The following is a 24,792-nucleotide window of genomic DNA, read 5'->3' on the forward strand; positions in this document are numbered from 1 at the left end:
GTATATCAGATTGAGTTTTGATAAGGGTAAGGTCTAATTTTTGCCACTTCCAATAATTTAGGCATCTGAAAATGCAACTGATCAAAGTTGAGGTATCAACAGAAATTCCTGTCATTGGGCAGCAATAGACAAATTATATTTATCCTCAAATGTAGAACTTATCAGCCAGTAATTGATACAAAGCAAAATTCCAAGATCTATCCAAATATGCCATAAAAATATTCCAAAAAGTCCTGGAAAGAATAATACATACTAAACAAAGCCATTCAGAATTTGATACTAATCAAAAGTGATGATGATGATGATGATACAATTCAAAATTCAGCATAGGGAAGTCACTCTCTTTAACAGACAATCACATCTTTATCAAAAAAAAATGCAGTTGAAATTTGCAAACTCCACAGAAATTCACAGAATGGTGTACTGAATTATTGAAAACATTTTCCAGATATGTATAATCCACATTGTTTGCATGACATGATCAAGTTTCATCACTGCCCCCCACCCATGGATGCCCATGAATCCATAAAGTTCCAGATGTTGTTTTGATAAACATATGGCAGAATCTAAAAGTTACTAGGATCCATGGGAAAATATTTCTTCTATATTTGTGTGGATATTGGAAAGAAGTGCTGTAAATCATACCCTACTAGATCAAGTGGGGACTGATACTTTTGTACTATTCTTGTTGCTACATGGCAGCATAACTTCTCAAATCTTTGGATTTCATCTCTCAACTGTGACAGTGGTCCTCAGGTTATGGTTCTAGATTACTTCCAGAGGTGGTATTTAGCAGGTTCTGACCAGTTCTGGAGAACCGGTAGTGGAAATTTTGAGTAGTTCAGAGAACCGGCAAATACCACCTCTGACTGGCTCCACCCTCATATATTCTCTGCCTCCTGAATCCCAGCTGATTGGCTGGGTCTTCTTTTGTTGCCCTGCACAGGAGAACAGAGCTGGAAAGCAGGTTAGTTGGATGGGGAGGGAATGGGATGTTGCAGTAACCTTTCCTCAGGAGTGGAGAGGGAATGGAGATTTTACAGTATCCTTCCGCTGCCATGCTCACCAAGCCACACCCACCAAGCCATGGCACAAAACCGGTAGTAAAATTTTTTGAATCCCACCACTGATTACTTCAATTCCCTGGTGGTAGGTTTGGTGATAATTTAGAAGTTTATAGCTACAACTAAACTGACCTAAATGGTCTGATGCACAAGACTGAATACTTACTATACCTTTATTTATTTGCTTTTTTGTGTGGAGCAGATGCAGTGTGATCACAGGATATTAATATTTGTCCCTTGTCACTGCCCAATCATTCTCTTCAGCATGGAATTAAGTATCATCAGTATGCTAAAGGTACATCTCAAACCTGAACTGAACAGGAGATACAGAGAAATTTCTACCTCAGTGTCTGGATGCTGTAAGTGTTTGAAGAAGAAATAACAAGTTCAGGCTCAATTCCAGTAAGACAGAGTAGATATGGGTTCAGAAACCAACCAAGACCCAGTAGCAGTGATACTCCATCTTTGATTATGGATGAGGTTGCACTGGATTAAACTATTTTAGACAGGGCCTTCAAGGAGCAGATGGTAGCTGTGTAAGATAGGAAGATCTCTAGCTCATTAACCTGTTGTGAATGTTTTCCTGAAACAGAGGTTTTGCTCATAGTCACTCATACGATGGTCATGTTGTTATTGCTCTAATGCAACATGCTGCACATAGAGGCAACCTGGAAGCAACAGCTGGTCTAGACTTTAGCATCTATCTCAAATAGTTGAAGTAATCACCCAAGCAATATCATTACTGTAAGAGTTGTACTTGTTACTAATTCAAGATGCTGGTTGGTAATTTTAAGGTTCTGTGTGATTTCAATTCCAGTAAGACAGAGTAGATATGGGTTCAGAACCTATTGCCTTTGTTTAGTTCATCCATATTCCATGAGATACAAGCAACTCCACCCAGGTCATATATATAAATAGCCAGAATATCCCCTTCTCCCTCTTACTGGTGATGTTACCCAGCCTGGCAATGAAATGTTTTCAAGAAAACAACTAAGCTCAGAGAGCTACAAGAACCTAAAGATTCAACTCCAAACTGAATATATTCTCCTTTATTTAAATTGGAAAAGTTGCATTTGTTGCATGATGACATCCCAAGGTGTATGTTGCCATTTGCCCCCTTGCCTTCCTGCAGATATCTGTATATTTAAATTGAACTTTGATGGATAGATGATAGGTGATAGAAGATAGATGGATGGATGATTGATTGATAGATAAGAGAGAGAGAGAGGAGAGAGAGAGAAGAGATAGATGAAAGATAGATAGATAGATAGATAGATAGATAGATAGATAGATAGATAGATAGATAGATAGATGATGGATAGATGGATGGGATGGATGGATGGATGGATGGATGGATGGACAGACTCATAGAATCATAGGGCTGGAGGGAACCTTGCAAGTCTTCTAGTTCAACCTCTTGCCCAAGGCAAGGTCCTTATATCCCAGACAAATAGTTATCTAATCTTTTCCTGAAAACCTCCAGCACCCACAACTCATGGAGGCAAGCTGTTCCATTGATTAATCACTCTTACTATTTGATTAATTGTTCTTACTGGATAGATAGATAGATAGATAGATAGATAGATAGATAGATAGATAGATAGATAGATATAGATGGATGATAGGTTATAGATGAACAATAAACTGTTTTAAAAGAAAAGCTCTCTTTCAGTGAAAATTAATCTTGTATAATGGAAGACATGCAGAAAATAATACATTTAGCATAGCATTCTCTTTGTTATTCAGAATCAACATTGTTTGTTTTATATTGTCTTTAACTAAATTAAATTTGCATGCAAATATTCTTTTCTGTCTTTCTTTTTCCACTTTTGTTTGTAGAATATGCACATGCCTGATGGACACATGGAATGGAGATATTGAAGGATTTGTGCCACCACTTTAAAACTGATGCTGGGCTTTATTTTTCTGGTTGCTTGATTGTTTCTCTATCACTGGGAGAATGTTAAGGAATTAATTGTAAAAACAAGTACATTCCTTTTAAACAATGGAGTGAGATCTTTTGTTTAAATTTTAAGCTAAGAAGTATATAAGCTGATAAGTATAATTCAGAAGTTTTCAGTGGTGTTGTTTACATGGATATGTGTATACTATTGTTAGTTTAAAAAAGATGAAAACAAAGCGAATCAAATATCTTGTCTCTTACATTTAAAATAATGCATACAACATTCCTAATTTAAATGTAACAAACACAAAAGAATACATTAAAAAAGCATACATCCCAAAGCCACCACTGTCCTTGGATTGTTTGTCACAATAGGTGCATTGAATGGAATTGCATTCTCTCATATATGAAAGAGATGAGCTGGCAGAGGGCTATTATAAGATTGCTGTCCTTCCAATTCATCTGATTATCCCACTATGTGGGTCTAGGTGTATGTACATATGTGTCCACACAATTCAAGTACATATTTGTTTTCACAATCAATACACGGCTTTTTCACAATAAATCAATATAAGAAATTAAATGTTAGTCTCTCACTGTCTGAACTTCCTCCAATGGATTCCTTTCTTGCTTAGTTTTCAAGATTTCTTTTCTTAATAAAGAACTCTATGTCTGTTAATGTGTGTGTGTGTGAGAGAGAGAGAGAGAGAGAGAGAGACAGAGACAGAGACAGAGAGAGAAACACACACAGAGAGAGAGAGAGAGAGATTTTCATACCTAGCATGCCACATACCTAGCAACATTTGGTCAAAATGATGCTTAGTCTACCAAGGAGAATGATACTATACAGTATCACAATCTTTCTCCAGGGAAAGGATGGAAGAGGAAAGGAGCCAGATGTGACAGATGTTTGTTGCTTTGTTCAAAGTACTGTTAAAAGATGCTTAGATATGATGTGAAAATGCCTGTCAAATAGAATACCACTGTTTCATTTAATTTTTTATATCTATATGAGACCATTGATCAACAATATCTTATGAATACAAAAGTAAAACTATGACCCAAATAAAATCAAAGCTTTATAACATGATTACTATCTTCTGCACTTGTCTTATTTTTTGGTGTCTCACTAAAAAAAGAATATCTCTTCACTCCAAAAAGTTTCACAGTAATATGGCACGCAAATATCTGCACCGAACTGCAGGTATCTGGATAAGCTGCTTTATCTTTGTGAACCTATGTGTGAGTTTGGCAGCTATATAAATTAGATAAATTAGATAAATAAATAAATAACTTTTGATGGATAATTCAAAATAAATCCCAGAATGGTTAATATGATTTATTCTTAAGGAAAGGAAAATGGATTTGCATTTTGTCTGAATGCCAACAGAGTCTCATTACAGTTTGCAAGAATATTTGTTAAAGAAAAAACTTCAAAAAGTCTAAAATAATTTTGTAAATTCAAAATATTTGGCTGATTCAAGTTGGTCTATCCTGGCTTTTGTTCTTGTCCGCTTCCATCATCTGACAAAATCAGAAATGAGGAGGTGATAAGCCACCTGGGAAAGCCAAGGGAAATCATCAACACCATAAAAAAATAAAAGTTAGAATATTTTGGACATGTGATGTGACACTCGGAAAAATACGGCATGCTTCACTCAATCCTCCAAGGAAAGATTGAATGCAAACAAGGTCCAGGCAGAAGAAGAAAACTGTGGCTTCAAAATCTAAGGAACTGGTTTGGAAAAAACTCAACAGCACTTTTTCATGCGGCTGTTGGTAAAATAGGACCACCAACATGTTCGCCAATATCCAATGACAGATATGGCATAAGAACTCCATCATTGGGTTCAAAAATTGCACAGGATAATAACTCAAGGAATAGGGACCCTGGGATCAAATCAATTAATATGTGATTCAATCCATTAAAGAAATCCAATCCATCAAAATGTTAAAATGAATCTATCAGGGTGCACTAAAAAAAGAAATGTATATCAAATCTCTATTGGAAAACATTATATATATTTACAGAATTCCTCAGTGTGAATTTCAGCTTATACACACACGCACACACACGTGCACACACACACACATGTGTGTGCATGTGTGTGGGCGTGTATAAGGTGAAATGCACACTGAGGAACTCTATAAAATTGTCACTGTTTTGCCAAAACAAATGCATACAATAAAGAAAGGTGTGCATGTAGGAAAAATATGCACAAATTTTATGTGATTTAAAACATTTTTAATAAACATTTCCCATTACTATACTTTGTGCTCATTCTTACAACAGCTCATTTACAAGCAAATAATAATTTATAATAAAGATTTCTAATTCAGTATTGTTCAGTAGGTTTGTCACAATGATACCTGGTTAATAAAGACATCAAACAAGTAATAATTGATCCAGACAATATTGATAAAAGCACTTGCAGAATATTACCTTTATTGTTTTCCCCCTGATCTCCCATCGAAAGAAAGCTATAGTTCCTAGATTCTCTGTTATTTTCTAAGTCCATGGAAGAAGCAATTTTTGAACAAGAATAAACACTTATTCATCCAAATTTCTCCCTGAGTGGTTTATAAAAACAACGTATGAAAAATCTATTTAACATATTTGTGAGCAAAGCATGCATTTAGCTGTCAATTGTTTTGCATTGAGATATGTTTATGTCTCTCCCTCTCTGTGTAAACACTTTATATAACATTGCATTTTATTTAAGTTCCTTTGTGCACCTGCTTGATATATTATGGAAATGCAGTGTAAAGAAGCATTTCTACTGATATGATTTCAGCTATTATCTCACCTTTAAGAAATGGCTGGACAAAAGTCACACACTGAAAAGATAATGCTCTCCTCCAGAACTGTCCAGCTCAGAGCTCTATTTGTTAGATCATCATTTTTCATTCTGCATAGGACAATCTTCAGCAATCTTATTGATATCCTGCTATTTATTTCAAGCTGTAGCATTTTGATTTTGAAATTCTGCTTTCAATGGGTACCTCATTATTTTATCACTTTGTCCCTGTTGAGACAATATGTCAGGGTTCTAAGTAATACACCCATAGCAAACAGAACTCTGAGGCAGATAGATTTGTTAAACAGTTGGATATATCATATTGGCACAGATTGGTGAAAAGCAACTCTGAATGTTCCCACAGTTTTCACCTAATTAAAAGTAAAAAAAATTCCCTTTTCCCCAAACAATCAGTCACATGATCCAATCAATGTGCTGTCTGATTGCTTGGTAATTTCACTCCTCCTCTCTTCAGCCACCTGTGCGAGTGTCCTTGGTTCCTAAAGGAAACTATTTTGTTTCGGCTACAAAATCCCAGCTATCTCTATTCCCCACTCCCTAATCCTCATCTCCATTGTGGCAACACTGAATCCTCAAAGATGGCCTCAGTCAGGTCAGCTTCAGAGTTGAAACAATATTTAGATAGTCTTCTTTCAATATACCAGTGTAGATTCACTTTGTTTATGGTAGACATTTAATTCAACCAAGGGAACTAGTGACAAGAGATCAGAGGCCATTTTAACAACTACTCTGAAAATCCCAGCAAACCTACTGTAAAGATCTAAAGAGGTTTGAAAAATAGCTGTCCTTCCTTTCCACAAGGAAAATAATTTCAGTTCAGACTTTGTTCATGGAATGCTGACATCCGTCTCTAAGAGTCATCCATCATGCTCTCCAATAACCTTCTTATGCTCTGACAACTTTAGGCTACTGAGGTGATTATCTAGGCAAGTCAAGAATGCCTTGTTTTCCCCCACTCTCTTTTTCTGGCAGCTAAAAAGACCAAAGGAGTATCTTTTTAGTTGACAGTCCTGGAGTCATGTGGTTCCCGTTTGCAACCTTCTAATAAGCCAAGTCACTGAGGAAACCAGATTCACTTAACAACCATTTAAGAACTGCAGTGGTTCACTTAACAAATGTGGCAAGAAAAGCTGTAAAGTGGAACAAAACTCACTTAACAAATTTCTCACTTAGCAAGATGAAATTTGTGCTCAATTGTGGTCATAAGTTGAGAACTACCTATATTTATCCATGTAGTTTTAGGGCTAGTTTATAGACTTTTCTGTTATGCTTTGTTGTCATGCTAAGAAATCTGGTTATATAATGTGCAAGTGATGATTTCTCTGAAGTACTGTAAATGGCTTGGCTCTTTGGAAAGTGAACTGGTTTTAGTTTTTTGATATTTGTGGAGTCTCTGAGATTGATTGTTTTCTTGCAGACCTTTCATTACACAACTACGTAATATTATCAATGCAAGAAAACAACCAAGCTCAAAGGGCAACAAGGATCCCACATTTCAACCTTGAGCTACAAATATTCTGTTCTATTAGCTTTCTGATATCCATAGAGAAGTATTGCGGAAATTAAGGCTCACCATTGGATGAAATGAAGCAATATATTTGAAATTGTACCTATTTCTCTTTGTACCATACCCAGAATTCAAACAATGCATAAAATATATGCAGTCTGCTACTACAGATTTTATTTCTAAGGAATTCAGTGCTCTTTTTTCACATATAGACATTTGCACAAGTACACAAAGAGAGCTTTCTCATCGGGGACATGATATAATCTCCAGTGAGAGGAAAAATCTATCAGCCGAAGCAATATATATCACAAGCCAAGGTTTTCTTTTTCTTTTCCAGAATTCAGCTGAAAGGACCAGAAAAGTCTTCAAAGTGAGGCTATGCAGAGATTAAAACATGAACCAAAAAATTTAACATGCAACATTTTAGTTAAAAGTATGCAATCAGATTCAAGATGGCAGGAAAATTTATGCCCTGCAAAAAAGGATACAGCATTTTCTCATTGCTGACTGAAATATTCTTTCAATAATATATTTTATCAGTTGATGTGCTACCCATCCACTTAGTTTATAGAGAGCTTCAGTCAGCAATGAGAAAATGCTGTTTCCTTTTTGCAGGGCATAAATTTTCCAAGCCCTCCCTTCCCCTTTTCCTCCATTTATTTCATAAGGCTAACCGCTATATTTTTCTGAAACAAAAAAAACAACAGTGATTCTATTAGGAGTTTTTTTCTCTCACTAATCTTTTTGCTTTCATTCTGTGAAATACTTCCACATCTTTCCCATGCTGTGTAAGAGTCAAATGATTCTTGTCATGTGCTGAGTAATAAGTTAATTTGTTTCACTTAGGGCTCTTCCTCACAGTCCAGTTAAAGTGCAATTCACAACTCTTTGAGCTGAAGGAAAGTTTGTCCACATCATTTCTGCTGGCAATTCCTATTTTGCCATCATAAGGAGGCCAAAAAATGGCACTGTCCTTATTATGTTCACATTAATGAAAGGGGTTAAGTTATCCAGCTTGTTTCTTTTCCCAACAAACTACTCATCTCAGCAATGATCCACTAATCACACCTACTAACATGGAGAACCATCTGTCAAAACTCAGCTCCTACCCCAACTTTAGTCCCAGCCACACCGAAAATGCCCAGTGGCAGTGCCAGATAAATTTGATAGTTCGCTGGCCCAATTTCCAGCATTTTTTGGGCAGTGCCAGGTTTACAAGAGCCTTTGGCCTGAGGACTTTCCCACTGACCGGGATAAGGTGGGGTTTTTAATTAGTTTGTTGTCAGGCTCTGCAGCATGTTGGGTGATGCCTCTGCTGACTCAGCCCAACCAGGTGTTGGACAATTACGCCAAGTTTTGCCGTCAGTTTCAGGCCATGTTTGAGGACCCTGTTCGAAGCCAAACAGCAAACAGATGTTTGAGAGAGTTGAAGCAGGGGCGTGGCTCACTCATGGATTATATTGCTAGTTTTCAGGTGGTTGCTCAGGATGTACAATGGAATGAGGCAGCACTATTAGACCAGTTCCAGGAGGGTTTGTCGTCGGAGCTCCTGGATGAGTTGGCGCACACTGAATGCCCTCGCACCCTTGGGAGCTCATGCATCTGTGTCTTCATATCGATGCTAGACTTCAGCAGCGATGGGTGTGACGACGGACAGAGACCGTATCTGTTTCCAGCAAGACAGCGCCCTTGGTGGAAGTGCCTCTGGAGGAACCCATGCAGTTGGGGCTGGCCGCCCTCGCCTGACTCAAGTAGAAAAGGAGAGACGTCGTTGTTGATGGTTTATGCCTCTATTGTGGCAATCAAGGCCATTTTGCGGCAAAGTGTCCTGTTAAGACATCCACAACAGCAACACCTGTGGTGGTGGAAAACGAACATCGCTCAGCCTATGGGGGGTCTGTAGGTCGGGGTGTAAAGTCCTTAGGCCCACCATCTTCACCAACCTTGCCATCCTCGCCACCTTTGACATCTCCACCACAATTGTTATTGGTGAAGCATCTTGTACTGAAAGCAAATGTGTTCGTGCCTGGTGTGGGAGCAGTGGAGATCCAAGCCTTGGTCAACTCAGGGGCCACAGCCAATTTCATGGATGTTCATTTTGTAGAGCAGTGGTTCATTCCTCAGTAACAGGTGTCCCCACCAGTAATGGTAGAGACGATTGATGGTCGGCCCCTTCGTTCGGGACCTGTGGTTGCTGCAACCAAACTCCTTTGCATGCGTATTGGGCAGCATGTGGAGAAAACCATGTTTTACGTTACTGCAGTGCCTCATTTTCTGGTGGTGCTGGGTTTGGAGTGGTTACAGGCCCATGATCCACAGATTGTCTGGTCATCTGGAGCTGTGCAGTTTCTTGGAAGTATGCCAACCATTGCTTATGCTCCTGTGCAGGGAGTGTGGCTACACCTGTGGACCTGGATCTACCTGTGGAGTTGGTGGACTTTGGTGATGTGTTTGGAGAGAAGGAGGTGGATCAGTTGCCTCCGCATTGGGCGTATGACTGTGCAATCGACTTGTTGCCCGATACAAAATTGCTGGTGGGTCGGATATATTCCCTGTCGGAATCGGAGTTGGCTGCGTTGTGGGATTTTATTGACAAGAACATCTGGAAAGGGTTTATCCAGCTTTCTACCTCCCCATTGGCTGCACTGGTGCTTTTTGTAAAAAAGAAATCGGGGCAGCTACGTTTGTGTTGTGATTACCGCAAGTTGAATGCAATCACAGTGAGAAATCAGTACCCGCTTCCCCTCATCCCTGAACTGATTGAGCGGCTTCGTCAAGCTAAGATCTTTACAAAGTTGGACTTGTATGGGGCCTACAATCTGGTTCGCATTCATGCAGGGGATGAGTGGAAAACAGTTTTCCGGATGAGGTACGGGCATTTTGAGTATACTGTGATGCCTTTTGGATTAACCAATACCCCAGTTGTGTTCATGCATTTCATGCACAATGTTTTCCATGATTTGTTGGATCAATTCGTGGTCATTTATTTAGATGACATTTTAATTTACTCAGACTCCCTGCAGGAGCACTGGCAACATGTGTGGCTGGTGTTGCAACGTTTGCGTGATAACCACCTGTTTGCTAAGCATGAGAAGTGTCAGTTTGCACAAACCACGATTGACTTCTTGGGACATCGTATTTCACCTGCCGGGGTGGAAATGGACCCAGAAAAAGTACAATCGTTGCAGGCATGGGAACCTCCACAGCAGGTTAAGGATGTGCAACGACTGTTGGGGTTTGGAAACTACTACCGCACATTTATTCTCCGCTTTGCTACCTTGACTGCTCCCCTTTCTAATCTGCTCAAGAAGGGGGAGAAGTTCCATTGGGGTGCTGAGGAGCAGGCAGCTTTCAAGGCATTGAAAGTCGTCTTTGCTTCCGAGCCTATCCTAAAACACCCTGATCCAGGCCAGCCATTTGTGGTGGAAACAGATGCTTCCAATGTGGCTGTTGGTGCGGTGCTCCTCCAGGCCTATGCTCCTGCAGGCACCTTGTTCCCGTGCACTTATTATTCCCGGAAATTGTCAGCTCCAGAGCGCAACTATACAATTTGGGGGAAGGAGCTATTGGTGGTTAAGGTTGCTTTTGAGACATGGCAGCACCACCTTGAGGGGGCTTGTCACCAAATCGAGGTTCAGACAGATCATCGCAATTTGGAACACCTACATACAGCTCGGACATTGAACCAGCGTCAGGTGAGATGGTCCTTATTCTTTGCTCAATTTGATTTCTGGGTGACCTATGTTCCAAGTGGAGGGAATCAATGCACCGATGCCCTATCTTGGAAGCCCGAGTATACCCGAAGGGAGGATAAAATCTTGCCCCGGACAGTGATTCCATTGGAGCAGTTTGCGGCCACCAAGGAACCTGTGGACCTCTGAGTGAGGATTCAGGAGGCACAGTGGCAGGACCCATTTGTGGCAGCTCAACATCAAGAATTGGATGAGAATGGGAGACAAGAGACTCCTTGGGCGTATATTGGGGACCTGTTGCAGTTCCATGATCGCATTTACGTGCCTGGAGGTCCTCTTCGTGGCCTTATCCTATGTCAATGTCATGATAGTCCAGCAGCAGGACACTTTGGGGTATTCAAAACACTGCACCTCATCTCTAGGACATTTTGGTGGCTGAGACTTAAACATGATTTTTCGGGATATGCGGCATCCTGTGGGATCTGTTGCCAAGCCAAGTATGCTCCTGGTGTGCCCCCTGCTCTCTTGCAGCCCTTGCTCACACCAGAACAACCATGGGGGGCAGTTTCATTGGATTTCATCATTTGAGTTACCACCATTGAATGGTGCCACAACCATTTTGGTGGTGGTGGATATGTTGACTAAAATGGCCCACTTTATTCTGTTTGTGGGTCTTCCATCGGCCAAGATAATGGCTCAATTGCTTATCTCTCATGTTTTCCGGTTGCATGGGTTACCAGACCGCATGGTATCAGATCAGGGGGTACAATTTACGGCACACTTCTGGCAGACCCTACTCATGAAGCTGTAGGTTCAGGCGTGTCGTCTGCTCATCACCCCGAAACTGATGGGGGGACAGAGAGAGTGAATGCTATTTTGGAGCAGTACCTCCACTGTTTCAGCAATACTCAACAAGACAATTGGGTGGAAGTGCTGCTGGTGGCAGAAATTGCTTATAACAATGCTCAATATACATCCACCCATGTGTCCCCTTTCTTTGCTAACTATGGGTTTCATCCACAACTTTTCCCTTTAGCCCCATCTGATTCCCCAGTTCCAGCAGTGGATACGTTCTTGCAGGAGTTAAAAGCCATGCACCACATGGTCCGTGATCAACTAGAGAGAGCCAAGGAAGACTATAAATGGTTTGCAGACCGACATCGTCACGATGTTCCGCCTTTAGCGGTAGGCAATCGGGTTTGGCTCTCTACTCAATACTTACCAATGACGCTTGTTTCTTTTCCCAACAAACTACTCATCTCAGCAATGATGCACTAATCACACTTACTAACATGGAGAACCATCTGTCAAAACTCAGCTCCTACCCCAACTTTAGTCCCACCTCACTGTCATGCCCCTGGTGGAGACTGACTCTGAGGAAGAGGAGGAACAGCCAACAGGGAGTGGAAGTGTGGCTCCAGAGGAGGCTGGGGAAGGGCAGAGGCCAGCTGAGCAGTCAGAGGAGGATCCAGGCCCATCCCCTATCCATCCTAGGTCACGCAGAAAGGAGAGGGTCAGGGAAAAGCGAGGTCTACTCAAGAGGAGATTACCATGATCCTCCTCGTGGCTTGCAGCTGGGAGCTATGTATATAAGTTTGTAACTACACAGTTAGAATTGCTGGAGTCAAAGTTAAGTGTTTACTTTGAAAGAGGTTTATCTTTGCTGGTGTTCTTTCCATGGACTCTCCTCGGTTATTTTCCTGGAATTTATGATTAGTTATCTTGGCTTGCTTCAGAACTCTCGTCAATGCAGTTTGTTTTGATTTTCTTTTTGCCTCATTATTTACTTTTGTGACTTTAAACTGTGCCTAATAAAACAGTGAATTTAAGTTGAAGGCCTTATTGGACTTTAATTATGTTTTGGGTTTGGGGTTATTTTGAGAGACTATGGGACATCACACTCACATCAGAGACAGCAGTTGGTAGAAATGTTTTCTCTTGGCAACAATGCACAGGGGAGGGGGGTGGAATGACGCCAAGAGAATCCCCCAGTCATGTTCCTTTATTAAAACTAATTGTATCCCGCATTAAAATTATAAGAACTGCACCATTCACCAGTGTCATTGTTGAGGTGGAAGATAGTTCAGCAGCTGGGCAACACATTTTATGCTGGCATGCTTTCTTGGTAGTTAAAAAACTGGCGGGGGGGTATTATTTTAATATGACTATCTGACTACAGCCAAATTCAGGAACACTGCTTGATTTCAGAAGTTCAGAAGTTTTGAAGCTTAAAGCCGTGGGTGGTTCATCACTGGAGGTTTTTAAGAAGAACCTGGAGAGCCAATTGTCTGAAATAGTATAGGGTCTCCTGCTTGTGCAGGGGATGGACTAGAAGACCTCTAAGGTCCCTTCCAGGTCTATTCTATTCTATTCCTATTCTATTTTATTCCACATTCTATTCTATTTCCTATTCTATTTCCTATTCTATTTCCTATTCTATTTCCTATTCTATTTCCTATTCTATTCCGTTCCATTCCATTCCTTTCTAACCTAGAATTGTCTGGTGAAGTTTTTCTATCTTGTCTATATTAAAGGGACAAGGGACACACAAAATACCAGAAATTTAGGTCCTCCTTTTTCTTTAACTGTGATATGTGATGCATTCTCTCTCTCTCTCTCTCTCTCTCTCTCTCACACACACACACACACACACAAAACAGTGCCAGGTGGGTCTATAAAACAGCAAATAATATTTTAAAATAAATGAGAAGTCAAGAATTTTGTGTTAATTGCCCACTATTCTTCACTATTCGTGTTTTAATATAATGAAGTTATATTGTACCCTTTATTGACATGCTGGAAGATAACTACATCATCTTTGGGATTTGGCACGCTCAGCCTTCTACAAATTATATGCTGCTCATTGAAAAAATCAATAATCAGTGAGACATCAACTGAATCCTTAGAGGAAAAATGATGTAAGGCATTGAGAACCAATGTATAGTCACTTATGGGAAAATTTCTAATCCCTCTTGTGCTACAGTGCCATTTTATCATTGTGAATAATGATAGACAACAATTAGGTTGTCTGCTACATTGCTATAGAATATAAGAAGATTACGTGCCCCTCATGTTAAAGCCTTCACTTTTCATAAAAGCATGAGACTTTAAAGATTGTAATCATTAATTGTATTAAATTTCATTAATTGCTGAATGTCTTCAAAACAATTTATTATTTCCTCTACTGCATACAGAACATCTAAATTAAACATTCTCCTACCATTTTAAAGTAGAGATACAAAAACCAAACATAATATCCCATGACTAGATGCAAAATATGAGCAGGCTAGAAAGAGTGGCAAGGAAGCCATTGTGCACTTTCTCACATGCTGTTAGAAGCTACAACACACCCAATGAAATCAAATCACAACACATCTTGAATGAAAGGTAATTTTGCACAGCATTCAACTGATACATTATGAAACTAAATCAGATTCTTCCACTAATCCAAAGTAACAAAATAACTGCACTCAAGTGAATGGATAGAGGTTTTGACTAATGACAGATATTCAGCTGATACACAGACAAGAATGTTGTTTTAACCTTCTGACTCCTTCCTCTGCCTCACCATTCAATAAATCTAGCAATGATAATATATAGTTCATTGGCTGGGATTTCCAGTCAAATTAAGAACAAGGTAATACCAATGGGATTGACCTTCTCACTTGTTCCAGCACAAGAAGTATGCTGTGGACCCTGTTAGGAATTTTGGCCAGCAGAATCCATTAGAAGAACCATTTCTGCCATGGCTCCCATCCTTTGGGACATCATGCCCCTGGAGGTGAGATCTGGCTCCACCCACTTGGACTTTCAAAAGGGCCTAAAAATCTAGCTCTGCCAACTGTCTTGAGGCCTCAATGGAGACATTCCATTCTGGTGATTATTAGATTAGGATATTAGAATCCCACCTCCATCTTGTTTACGTATTGGTCTTTTTTTAATATATTTTTTGTTTGTTATGTTTAAATTTTTAACATTGGATGTTTTTAATCATCTCACTATTTTAAATGTCTGTTTATTTCTGTTTTAAATTCTGTTATAAGCCACTCAGAGCCATTTGCTGAGATGGGCAGGAGAGAGAGAGGGGGGGGAGGGAGGGAGAGAGGTGGGGGGAGAGAGAATAAGTAAATTTCCCTCCTAATCTAGCCAGCTAGCCTAGAACTTGTGGACTTCAACTACCAGATGCGCTGGCTGAGGAATTTGGGAGATCATAAAGTTGCCAAGGTTGGAGACCCCTGGTTTAGAATATTTCAAACTTGAGGCAAGAAGTGAAATGGCTACCCCACAGGTTGCCTTACCTGGGTCAAAACTTTGTACGATCTCATTTCTGATCTCTTCCTATGCTAAGGGACAGCTCTGATACCAATTCGGTTCAACAGAACCAACAAATCAAAATTCTTTTGCCCCAAAATGCTGAAATCTTCCCCAATGAAACATCAAATTGGGAAGATAAAATTGCTGTCATGAGTATGAAGGATGATACGCATGACTTGTTCCCAGAGGAAAAATGACAGAAGATAATGGAATCACCAAGAATATTTATTTATTTGATTTATTTATTTATTTGATTTGCCAATTGTTTACAAGATAATAAGTATAAGTGTATACATAGTTGTGAATACATGAAATGGGTACATATAAGAAAAATAAAAGAATAAGAGAAACAATAGGACAGGGACAGTAGGCACGTTGGTGCGCTTATGCACGCCCCCTACAGACCTCTTAGGAAAGGGGTGAGGTCAATAGTAGACAGTCTAAGGTTAAAGTTTTTGGGGTTTGGGGAAGAAACTACAGAGTCGGGTAGAGTATTCCAGACATTGACCACTCTATTGCTGAAGTCGTATTTCCTGAAATCAAGTTTGGTGCGGTTAACTTTGAGTTTGTATCTATTGTGTGCTCTTGTGTTGTTATGGTTGAAGCTGAAGTATTCATTGACAGGTAGGACATTGCAATGTATGATTTTATATACCATGCTTAAATCAGACCGAAGACGGCGTAATTCAAGGTTTTCTAGTTCTAGAATTTCAAGTCTGGTGGCATAAGATATTCTACAATGAGTAGAGGAGTAGAGAACTCTTCTTGTGAAATATTTCTGGACTTTCTCAATTGTGCTAATATCAGATACGTAATGTGGGTTCCAGACTGATGAACTGTATTCGAGTATTGGTCTAGCAAATGTTTTGTATGCTCTGGTTAGTAGTGTGATATTACCAGAGAAAAAGCTACGTAGGATTAGGTTAACAACTCTTAATGCCTTTTTGGCTATGTAGTTGCAGTGGGCTCTAGCACTTAGATCATTAGAGGTGAGTATTCCAAGGTCCTTTACAGAGCTTGGGTCATCAACAAGATCTTGACTATTCAGCTTGTATTTTATTTTCTGATTTTTTTTGCCAATATGTAAGACAGAGCATTTATTTGTTGAGATTTGAAGTTGCCATTTGTTTGACCATTCTGATACATAGTCAAGATCTTTTTGTAGGGTAGCAGTATTGTCTGTGGTATTGAACAGCTTTACATCATCAGCGAAAAGAACGCAATTGCTCTTAATATGATCATAGAGGTCATTTATGTAGAGTATGAAGAGAGTTGGTCCTAGAACACTGCCTTGGGGGACACCACTATTGACAGGTACAGAATTTGATAGGACGCTCCCAATTTTGACCATTTGTTGTCTGTTTGCCAGGAATGCTTCTATCCAGTTATTCAGTTGTCCAGAGATACCATAGGATTTTATTTTTAGGAGTAGTTTGTCGTGTACCACTGAATCAAAGGCTTTACAGAAGTCTATGTAGATTGCGTCTATTGCTTTGCCCTGGTCGAGTTGTGTCGTCCATATGTTTTTGCAGTGTAAGAGTTGCAGATTACAGGATAGTTTTTTTCTGAAACCAAATTGTTTATTGGAGAGTAGGTTGTTTGTCTCTAAGTGGAGGATGATGGATTGGTTAATAATTGATTCCATGACTTTACAGGTGACACAGCATAAGGAGATTGGTCTGTAATTTTCAACTAGGCTTGGGTCTCCTTTTGAAGATGGGGATGACTGTGGCTTGTGACCATAGGTTAGGCAAGGAGCTGGTCCTGAAAGATTTTTCAAAGATTATGCTTAGAGGTTTGGCTATGGCAGTGGATAGCTTTTTTAAGAAGTAGGCACATATTCCATCCGGTCCAATAGATAGAGATGGTTTTAGATTGCGTAGTGCTTTTTCAACATTGTCTTCTGTAAAATCGTTATGTATTAGATCATTGTTGTTATCTGTGGTACGGCTAGGAAATGCTGGGCATGATCCATTGCTGTTTACAAATACTGAGCCGAAGAATGTGTTAAAGATGTTGGCTTTAATGGTGTCGTCGTTGCAGTCTTTACCATCAGGTCCTATCAAGGGTGGGATAGACCTTGAGTCTTTTAGTTTGTTGTTTACAAAATTGTAAAAAGCACGGGTGGAATTGGTGCTTAGAAGGTTTTCCTCTTGTTTAATGTGATAATTGATGCATTCGGTCTTTATCTGGTGGCATAAATTTTTGTATCGGCTTTTGAAATTGGCAACGTGACCAGATTTGTTTTTCCGCCAGAGTGATCTCTTTTTGGATTGAAGTTTCCTTATTGTTATGAGTAATCTGCTTTTTTTGTTTTGTTTTGGGAGTTGTTGTTGGTACATATAGTTTGATGACTCTACAATATCCCTAACTTCAAATTTCTGTATGCCTTAGGTTGTGGCATAACATAGTATTTGCAATAAATGTTGTGCACAATAGGTTCTAAGATATTTATCTAACTATATGTTGGACTTCATCCTCTCTGCTTGACTTTCACATGATGAGGTTTCAAAATCACAGAGAATATTCCCAAATGTTGCTTTAAAATTTGTAATAAATCAATGCAAGAAAAATACATAGATTATCTGAATTACATTTTAAAAATTCACCAGCCTCACTAGAAGCTGATACAGCATTCCTGACCTCCATGTTCTATGAATGATAACTCCATGGTATTTTTTTTTTTTTAAAAAAGAGACTTGAATGTATAACTCTCAAATTCATGCCTGCAGTCTTCTCTTCTTGCCTTTAATGTTATCATAGCCCTGACCTCTGGTGTCAGCTACTTCAGTTCCTACGTTTTCCAGCTTTCTAAGGAGCACATTTGTCATGACAGTTTCTCTGTCATCCATATCAATAAATTCCAGAAGTTCTTTGACACTCACCATTATGACACTCACCATTATTTTCAATATATTCTCTTGTTGATACAACATGCACTTTTAAAATCATTCGTCCATGTGACTGATGTCAGGTGTGCTGTTCAGAATTGTACAGGAACATCTTGCTGAGTTCAGATTGGCTAAAGTTTTCTGTTTGGCTTTTGCTGCCAGTAATTATGATCTCATTTTGAGTTGTTCTTCCAAAATTGTTTGCTTTGATGCTGGAGTACAGAACCAAACTCAGGCGTTAGCTCCATAGTGTTAAGGACATTTCCATTACTTGGCACACAAAGCTGATCTGAAGTGCAACACCATGCTAAAATTTAGATAGCAAGCATTCTCACAAGGGCACTGAGTCTTTTGAGAACATTTTGCCTCTAAATAAACTTGATGTAGTATTTTCCTAATGTCAATCATCTATGGTATGGTTTACCCTTAGTCCCATCTCAAGATCTTTCCACCGTGGCATTTTTTTTTTCTGGTGATTTGCTGCTCTTCCCATCCTACCATATTTCGAACCAAATTTGTTCAATCCTTTATTCTGTGGTTGGAATATGAGACTGCAAAGTTTGCAACAGAAACAGCATGTGGCATTTTGGATTTTGAGTGAATAAACTATGGTGTCTCCACTTTGTCATCACTGGGGATTTCATGCCAGTAATGTATTGGAAGGAAGCATCTAGTTTCTTGTCTTTGGAAAACATGAGCTTTCTATTTGTTATGGCCCATGCAATATACGAAAGTCCCTCAGGCTATTACTCAAGTGGCTCCAGTCCTGCATCAACTAGATTTAAAGAATTGTTTCTTGTACTTGCACATCTACTACACTCTTCTGTGATCTACCCTTTTTTCAGATATGTGCAAATAATTACATCTATTTGAGATGGAGATATAACCGCCGCACTAGCTACCAACTCACCTGCCCTCTGACTAACAGTACCGTTGGGCCTTTCCTCACCACTCACATACTCCCTGGGGCCTGAGGCTCACTGTATACATTTGTGTCTGTGTATCTCAAGAGAGCTCCTGCCAGCTTAAATAGAAAGACTTCCTTTGCTTGCTTGCTTTTTCCAAATGCTGTCCCCAAAGGGCTGTTTCCTTCTTTCACTGATGACTGCTATTCTATGCATGCTGAATGGTTCTCACATTCAACTCCAGGGGCAAATCAGGAAGCTGGCAATAGGACCTAAGTGAGGGAACATATCAGCATTTCAGGAGCTTAACTGGGTCCTACAAGTATCTTCCTAGTTAAACTAGGGTCCTAGGGTGCTCAAGAACCTCCTGCTCCTCTCTCTCTCCCAGCAATTCCCCCTACTTTCTATTATTCCCTTTCATCTCCTATCCTGCCTGCCTCTTATGTCTCCTACGATCACCTTCCTCCAGCATAGCATTCCATTGCAGTGGTGGTATTCTACCGGTTCATCCCGGTTCTGCTGAGCCAGTAGCAGCGATGAGCAGCAGAGACCGAACCAGTTCTGCTCTTTGTTGGGCCTACCCAGGCTCCCATACTAACCTTTACGTCCTGCTTTTGAAGCGCAGATGCTTTGCGTGGCACAGCAATGGCTGCGTGGCAGCTGCGGAAGTGACAGGGAGAGTGCAGGATTACAGGAGGTGAGTCAAAATGCCTCTGAGCCTATGCAAAGCGCGTGTTTGGAGCGTGCACGCAAAGTGTGCGCGCACACACACACACAAAGTGCGCCCACCAAGCCACGCCCATGAACCGTTGGTAACAATTTTTGAAACGCACCACTGTTCCACTGTATCACTGCCTCTAGAGTCGCATTGCTCAACCTCGATCCTTTTAAGAGGTTTGGATTTCAACTCTCCGGCTGTGGAATTCTGGGAGTTGACGTCTACTCATCTTAAATTGGCCAGGGTTGAGAAACATTGCTCTCTAGAGCAGGGGTGTCAAACTGAGGGCCCACAAGCCGGATGCATCATACGCAGGCCATCCCCACCCCAGCTCCGTGAAGGGAAAAAACATCATGAAACATCCTGTGATGGCAACGTGATGCCGTGGGTTTGACACCATGCTCTAGAGCAGTGATCCCCAACCTTTTTTACGCGCGGCCCAGTACCGGCATCAGCTGGGCGCCGCCATCTTTTTGATGAAAAGTGCTTCCGGTGACCTCACCAGAAGCACTTTTTCATCAAAAGATGGCGCTCAGCGCTTCGGTGAGCTTTTCCGGGTAGAAATGGTTTTCTACCCGGAAAAGCTCACGAAGCGTGGCGCTCCATCTTTTGATGAAAACGTGCTTCCGGTGAGCTTTCTACCGGAAAAGCTCACCGGAAGCACTTTTTCATCAAAAAATATGGCGGCGCCCAGCAAGCCAGCGGCCCGGTAGGACTTGTTCCGCGGACCAGTACCGGTCCGCGGACTGGTGGTTGGGGACCCCTGCTCTAGAGCACATGTACCAGCTGAAGACACTCCTAGCAGTGCCCATCCCCATACTCTAGAACCCTGGGGGGCAGCCACTTCAATTCATTTACAGTTAAGCATTCCTGTATTAACGTTACAGCAAGCAAGATCTTCCATTTCAGTGCCTCCCCTCCCTTTTTCTCCCATGATTTTCATGGTTTTTTTTTTCTTTGTGCCTTCTGAGCATGCTCAGTCCTCATTTAGCAGCTTGAACAGATGTTCTTCAATTTAAGGAGAGTCCCACCAATCTTTTCTTCTTCTTTTTGCTGTTTCCCCCCCTGTCAGTACTTCTGTTAAATTATGCAGCCATCATACTGCAGCAGTGGATCTGAATTCATTATTATATTAGCATGTCATTTTCTGAAAGAATTGCAGCCTCCCTGGCTGAAAGAGACTGGCAGCCTTGAAAACAAGCAGCAGCACACACAAGAGCTTTGCTAATCTAAGATCAACGAGTGCCCATTTGCCTTAAAATGGTCTCGACAAATTGTAGGGTAACAAAGAAAAGAAACCTGTGATAGGGATTGTAATGCCTCGGTCCATTTTCAACTTGTCTTTTCCAGCCAAAGTAGGAGGGGATTCAACATGGTAGAGCATTGGCACATCTGAAGATGATGTGCAATTCATCAGCTTCTCATCTTCAATTGTGTCTCAATGATAATAAGATTCCCCGCTCCCCAAAAGTCAGATTCTAAATGCTTTGGGGTAGATCTTTCCTCTATGTGCAAATGTCCCTATGAAGATTTCCCTATCTAGCCAACTTAGCCAATCTGAAAACAGTAACCATGTTAGAAGGGATCCTGGAGGTCATCTAGTCCAACCTCTTACTCTCACAGGTGACCTATTCTAGTTCTGATAAATGATGGTTTAGTTCTCCTCTTAAAAGCTTCCAATGATGGGGCACCCACATTTTCTCCTTAGTTCTAGATTGCTTCTCTCCTTGGTTAGTTTCCACCCATTGTTACTTTTCCTGCCCTTTGGTGCTATGGGAAATAAGTTAGCCACATCTTCCTTGTGGTAGCCCTTCAAGTATTAGAAGACTGCTATCATGTCACCCCTGGCCCAGTGGTGGGGTTCAAATTTTTTTTACTACCGGTTCTGTGGGTGTGACTTGGTGGGCGTGGCATGACTTAGTGGGTGTGCTTGGTGGGCATGGCAGGGGAAGGATACTGTAAAATTTCCATTCCCTCCCCACTCCTGGGGGAAGGTTACTACCAGTTTTCTGAACTATTCAAAATTTCTGCCACCAGTTCTCCAGAACTGGTCAGAACCTGCTGAATACCACCTCTGCCCTGGTCCTTCTTTTCACTAGACAAGGTATCCCCAGTTCCTGCAATCATTCTTCCTATGTTTTTGCTTCTAGGCCCTAATCATTTTATTATTTAATCATAATAAATAATGTCACGTTGGTAATGGGTGACAGCAAGTAAATCCCAGGATTGTTGATTAGATTGAATAAAATTTAAAAACTGACTCCATTGATAAGGTTTTTTTAAAAAAAAAAATTCCTGGACAAAATTAGTGTCAAAACTCTGCAATATTGCCAATACTGTACCCCAAGGCACAAGTAAACAATCAAAGAAGACCTTTTATTAACATTCTTACAGACCACAGTAGATAATTGAATTTATCTCCTAAATTAACACTTTGTGGTGATAAAGTACAGATAAAAACCAGATTTCAATTGGAGATTCTTATAAAAAACAATCATTTACAATTATTTAAAGTTATATTTCTAAACTGAAAAAAGTATACGATACACACACACACACACACACACACACGCATTAGCCACTTTCTGTAGCTGGATCTATAGAGGGAGAAGGGGATTGAGATTATGTTATAGATATATAGATATAAAATAGATCTCTCCACACCTTTAAAATCAGGCCACAACTATTTGGAGCTGTTCATGTGGCTGCAAATACTTTAAACAAATTAGTGTGATGTATCTGTCTTACTGGCCAAGCCTATCAAAACAGCCTTTTTTGTATGCACCAGCATTGTAAATAACCTAGAGATTTTCAGCAATGCTTGCATTGGGCCACAATACGCTCCCTTTAAATGGAAGGAAAATGGGAGGAGGAAAAAAGGACACTTCAGTATCAAATCTGCTACCAATTCACCACATTATTATGTGCATAGAAAGGAAAAAGGGACTCAGAAATTGGATGCCTTCTGTCACAAAAGCAACCCTGTTGCATCTCCAGAAAGCCCCCTGATCTTTTGTCTCTTTGGGGGGAAAGAGATCAAAAGGGTTGTCTTTTAAAGGACCCAGTAGTAGTGGTTTTGCATTCGGAATGAGACACTAAGGGAGTATCATGATAGCAGATGCTCTTACATCACCAGGAAAATGGGGGGGGGGTGGTGGAGGGTGGATAATTATTCTGATCCATAAACCCAAGCTAAGCCAGATGAATTGCCTTGTAAGCAAGGTTTGTTTTAATAGAGCTGTAAGTGTTATGCATTACTGCCTATTATAATTTGGTTGCAATTTTCTCCTGATACCTTGTGAATTAAGCGAGTTAGGAAACATAATAATACAGTCATAACAACAACAATAATAATAGAAACACCCTCCCCCCAAATGCCTCAAAGCGGTGAGCAAACTCAGTGTCTGAAGGTTAATGATTGTTCATGATTGTTCATGAAAGCTACAGAAATAAATTATCTGCCTAGGGACTCGGTCACATGATCTGCACAAAAGCTGCAACTGCCAAAATGTTTATGGAGAGAGAAGCCGAGGGAGGGAAGAGGGAAGGAGAGAGAAGAGGAAAAACACAGTCAGCGTCACCCAATCCCTCCCCCCGCCGCCCGTGAAATCCAAGTCCCAAGCCAAACAGCTGCTCCTGACTGCTGACATTAAATTCATTTGTGCTGCAAACAATTCAGCTGCTTTGCTGGAGAGGCAGAACTTCTATCTCACCGCCCAGCATTGCAATAACAGGGGATCGGAACCTGTCTTGGGAAAGCATGATCAGTCACCTTTGGAAAACAAAGGTGGTTTTAGCTTGAGATAATATGGAAGGGAGAGAGACAGAGAGGAGGGAGGGCACAGAGAGGGAGGCATGAGATCATTTCTTTTGAAAAACAAACCACCCGGGGTAAGCTATGGCCACGTATACATGCACCACGGGCTGCAGGGTGCATCTCCTACATAAAAATAGATCTGGAAAATAATCAGGCTATAAGAGATGAAGAAATTTAAATGCAGGGTTGAGTCAAACAGAGCCATTCCATCTGCCTTCTGTTTCAAGGAGAACACCAGAGGCACAAGCATCCCCCCTCCATCTATGTACCAAACAATGTCTTTTTTTCCCCTTGTTATTAAAATAAAACAACCTCAACACAGTCATCATGGCCATAATTAAAGATAGGTATGTAAACAAGCCAACTCCAACCTGAAATCGATCCAAAGGAGGCAATTTCCCCACTAGTGACTTGTTCTATCTTCAGACCATTTACCCAGCCATCACCAAATAATAAGTTTCCTGTTGTTGTTGTTGTGTTCTGTTTTTGTTGCTGCTACTCTGGCACAACGGTGGTTGAATAAATACAGAAGAATATAGAAGAGAGTCACTGAAGATGACCGTAGTGTTACTGGAATAACTGGAATAGATAATAGGTTTTTGAGCCATAGAGATGGGTATTTTTGAGACTTTTTCTGATTTCATATTCTCTTCTATGTACTGGGTCCCTGTAAGTGCCAAATTTGTTTCTTCCACTTTTTCTTCCAGGGGATACTTGGAAAAAGCAGAAATGACCTTCTAAGGCAGGGTTGTCAAACTCAAGGGGCTGGCACACAGGATGCTTAAATCTGGCCCACGGGGCCGCCCCGGAAATAGCAATGGACTGGCCCGTGGTGCCTCTGCCAGTGAAACGGAGCTCGGGGGGGGCTACATGAGCTCCGTTTTCACTGGCAGAGGGTTGTAGGAGGCCGTCACAGCCGAAAACAGAGCTCAGGAGCTCATTTTCTCTGGCAGCGCCCTCGGACCACCACAGGTGCCCCCGACATGAGTGATGTTGAGCTGGCCATTCCCAATCTGGCCACACTCCATCCTCCCCCAAAGGTCAAACATAACCCTGATGCAGACCTCAATGAAACCAAGTTTGATACTCCTGTTCTAAAGGTATGGCCATCTTTACTTGCCAGTGTATGTCGAGCTGCCTTGATTATTTTGTAGATATTGTT

At 40.7% G+C, this 24,792-nt stretch overlaps 1 long non-coding RNA gene across 1 annotated transcript in view; it reads left to right on the plus strand.

The window, feature by feature from the left end:
• Positions 1–3,980, plus strand: part of LOC148132903 (uncharacterized) — a 187,786-nt gene extending 183,806 nt beyond the window's left edge. Inside the window, exons 3-4 of the long non-coding RNA XR_015750463.1 lie at positions 1,267–1,423; positions 2,904–3,980. This is a non-coding gene — a long non-coding RNA (uncharacterized LOC148132903). The remainder of the gene's footprint in view (positions 1–1,266; positions 1,424–2,903) is intronic.
• The last annotated feature ends 20,812 nt before the right edge of the window (positions 3,981–24,792 follow it).

Source organism: Notechis scutatus, chromosome 1 (assembly GCF_049901735.1).
Source record: "Notechis scutatus isolate UNSWTSFEM ecotype Mainland chromosome 1, rNotScu1.2, whole genome shotgun sequence".
Classification (NCBI taxonomy): Eukaryota; Metazoa; Chordata; class Lepidosauria; order Squamata; family Elapidae; genus Notechis; species Notechis scutatus.